General features: G+C 47.6%; 1 long non-coding RNA gene across 1 annotated transcript; it reads right to left on the bottom strand.

Moving 5' to 3' along the window:
- Nucleotides 1-1770: 1770 nt before the first annotated feature.
- Nucleotides 1771-3800, bottom strand: LOC107835318 (uncharacterized). The gene is made up of 2 exons (XR_001661128.1): nucleotides 2858-3800; nucleotides 1771-2752 (listed from the first exon to the last, which is right to left on the bottom strand). It is a non-coding gene; the product is annotated as an uncharacterized LOC107835318 (long non-coding RNA).
- Nucleotides 3801-3806: the final 6 nt, after the last annotated feature.

Raw genomic sequence — 3806 nt, 5'->3', positions numbered from 1 at the left:
AAAAACTCGGACGTAGAAATGAATGATTGAAGATTTAATGACAAAATTAATAATGGTTCTTAGGAAATGAATGACAGTTCTTTGGTGCTCGAGCCCCGGCGGAAGATTTGAACTGTGATCTCGGGTGAACGCCCCCGACTCTGATTAGGGATGCTCTCCCCCCCAAAAGGGGCTGAGGCCCTAAGGTGAGAGGAGGGAAAGAGCAACTGATCAACCTGTACATACTGCTGTAAACACCGTCCTATCTGAGCTCTTCACAAGAAACATGCAAAGGTAATACAACGAAATAACACAGACATGAAGCAACACGGTCATATTTCTCTAAAAGCAACAACTTTGAACCTGAACGGTCAGCTGAAGCAGATCTCTGACACCAGAGCTGCGCTACTGTTAAGCTATGAGGCTTGTTGAGCTTCATCAGGCTTCGGAAGCTAAAGCCCGAACCGTAACCTCCCTGTTAATCTCTGACACTAACGACTTGAAATTGGATAAATACATTGTCCGTTAGAATGTTTAGATACTTAAATAGCACATTTTTACAAGAACAATGTCCACGAATATTGCCTACTAGCATAAGCTAAGGTTAACGTTAGCCACAAAATTTAAGTAAAACTCACCTTTGTGTCAGTGAATGTATAACTAGGCGTACATCTTAAAACCTCTCTCCAGCTGACTTGTTGGGGCTTCGGATCGATGTACAAACCTTGGCCAAGCCCTGCAAGCACCTAATGTAAATGATATTTGTATTGGATTGGAAACGATCGAGCCGCTTTACCCCGAACGCGGAAGCTGAGGTGCAAAGAGTCCATAGTGGGACTCTGAACCTGTGAGTTGACTTGAGTGACAGGAGGAGGAGAATGCTGAGAGGAAGAAAAGGCATAGCATACAAGTGGTCAGCCAATAGGGATGTTGATCACGCGAAAAGGTGAGGCACTGATGGAAGGAACCGATCTGAGGTGACAGATGACACAAGGAAACTTGGAAGAACTTGGTGGATGGAGGCCAGCAGTGATAAACCATAACATGATGCCAGGCTGGTGAATAGCCAGCTGAGGGATACGCAGCTAGAGTGAGACCGGGCAGGAGGATGCAGGACAGCTTGGTGGTTAATGTGATGGCAGGGCCAGGCAGGTGAGCATGATCAGCTGAGGGGCTACTGGGATGGCGCGGAGCCGGGCAGGTGAATGAGGGCCAGCCATGGGGATACGGGGCGGCGCGGAGCCTGGCTGGAGGATACGGGTCAGCTTGTAGGGATGCAGAATAGCCTGGAGGAAGGCTAAAGGATAGGTGCGGGCTGGAGAGGCGCCTCGCTGGATAGACAAAGAACAGCTGGGACATGGGCCACCTGAGGCGGCGCGGAGCCAGCCTGGGGGTACGGGTCAGCTTGAGGGGGTTACTGTGATGGCGCGGAGCCAGGCTGGAGGATGAAGGCCAGCTGGGGGGTTACAGACTGGAATGAAACCTGAAATTAAGGGTGTAAAGGACAAAGGGGAAAGATATGCGAAACATTGACAACATTCACTTGCATGAGGTTGACCAACCACCACCAGAGAATTGCGCAGTGCTCGTCTGGCGCTGGATGTTAGCGTAAGGCCAAGAGAATACCTCGAGACTGGTGAACATAGTCAAAACATAGACTTTTTTTTCTCTCCTCAAGGTTGCGTGCATGCAGGGCTTGGAACTACGATGAGCATGAAGAAAAAGGAAAAAGGCGAGACTCAGAATGGGGATGAAAAACTGAGGAAATATACAGGCAGGATGAGATTAAGCTTGAAATGGGTGACTTGTCTAATAGCAGGACTGGACACAGCACAGGCAGGGAGACAGCTTATCTGCAATAGTGTTAAAATGACCAGATCGCAACAAGCAGGTATGCTAAATTAAATGATGGCGATAGAAGACATGAGACAGATGGTGGAGGTTTGGCTTATAGTTAAAACACAACAACTTATAGCGAGCGATGATCTGGGATCACTTGCAGAAATTACTCTCGGAACGGGTTATGGCAGTGAAACGAGTTAGAAAATGCTGAGGACTTGAGCTGCTGAAATGGATGATGTAAGCGAGAATTTCATGGCTTGTTTAATTGATAAAGGTCTGGAACGATTGTACCGAGATTTGTCATGGAGGAATTTTTAAGTCAACTTCACGATCCGTGGCAAACAACTGAACAGCGTGTGGCGCCTCGCAACTGAGGCAAAACTCCTAATTACTGGATGAGTAATACGTTCTCGTGCGCAGAGTCAATTGGTAATATGACAACATAGTCTTCTGGTTGACAAGTTAGCTGATAATGGAGCTGAAATAAAAATGCGGTAACCGAGACACCCGAGACAATGGGCTGCGCGGCTCTCAGTAGCTGAGTGCGCATACGACTGCTGTTATATGAATGAGTAATCCCTCTAGGCTGCCCCCCGACTCCAGACGAGTTTAACATGAGGGCATCGGCTTATGGGGGCAGAAGGTACACTGCAGTAAAACTACTCATATGACGACATTTCCAAAACGTTCAATAACGAGGGTCCTACACTCTTTAGAACATATCAGCGGGCTACAGGCCACTAGTCGACGAGCTGAAGGTGCTATATTTGTATAAACTTTCATTATTATTTAACATTGCCTGTGTAGCAGTCCCTCAGACCCAAGAAAACACGGAGAGCTTCGACGGGTGCAGTAACTTCGTATTTACTTCTTTCCAAACCAAGTTGTTGAAGTGCACTGAACATACCGTGCTTCGAATACACCGTGAAAACTAAAGAGAATAAAATACATTTTGCTTAAGTGCTGTTATTTGACACAAAACATGAATACATTATAATAATGATGCTAACTTCACAATAGAGCTCTAAACATGTACCTCGCTCCGCTGTCCAAGGGCTGCAAAGTTTATGGCGGTTAAGTCCGTGCGGTGCTGCCTTTAGCCTGTTCTTAAGAATGTGCGCTACAGTCCAGAGTCATTAAGGTGAAGAATATCCTCCTCTTCCTCTATATTTCAACCCAAAGCGCTGACTGACAGGAGGCTAGCAACACTTCCTCTTATTTTACAGTTTTAAATGAAGGCACTAACTCAACATGAACCAAACTACAGCGCCCCTACTGGGTACTATGGGTAACAACTTAGAATCAGCATATAAAACATGGAACGGGCATTTACAGCCTGCCTCCAACGCTTTGCTCAACTCAGTCGGTTAATTGAGGAAACAGTGCGAAGCTGCGAATTGCTGGTTGCTGCCATAATTCGAACACACACGGAGCTGAGACAGCCGCAGCAGGTCTCTTTAGCTGTCGCACGGGAGTAAAACCCGGTGAGAGAATCTTAGAGCTCGTATGGCGTTTATAAGCGCCTCCCCAAACACGACAAATCGATTCTTCATCATGCAGTTAAAAGCCCTCGAGCATAATGGGCGCAGCCTGAGTGGCCTACGAGTTCAGGAGAGAATAAGCTAATTGAAATGCGGTTCGTAATAATGCGAATGAGACATGTGAATGCTACGTCTTACCCCGACAGCCCGAGACGGGCGTAAAGAGGGAAATCCGGAAAGGTGCTGACCATGGCGGCATGCGGAAGAGAGAAGCTGTTGACGTGGCTGACTCATCGCGTGGCAACGGTGTGAAGACGATGCGAGAGCGGCGGTGGAGAAATGGAGGGAGAATGGATGGTGAGCTGGGAGAAAAAGGTGACGTGGATCGGTGCGGCGAGACCTTGGCGGGCGAAGGAAGACGGCCTTTGCTGCTTCCATCGGATCCTCTTGTTTCTGTCGTCTTTCTTTACGTGGCACCGCAGTGAAGTTAGTTTCAAGTTGGAT

This window comes from Poecilia formosa, unplaced genomic scaffold (genome assembly GCF_000485575.1).
Source record: "Poecilia formosa unplaced genomic scaffold, Poecilia_formosa-5.1.2 Scaffold1585, whole genome shotgun sequence".
Classification (NCBI taxonomy): domain Eukaryota; kingdom Metazoa; phylum Chordata; class Actinopteri; order Cyprinodontiformes; family Poeciliidae; genus Poecilia; species Poecilia formosa.
This window is presented reverse-complemented; position numbering and strand designations above follow the sequence as displayed.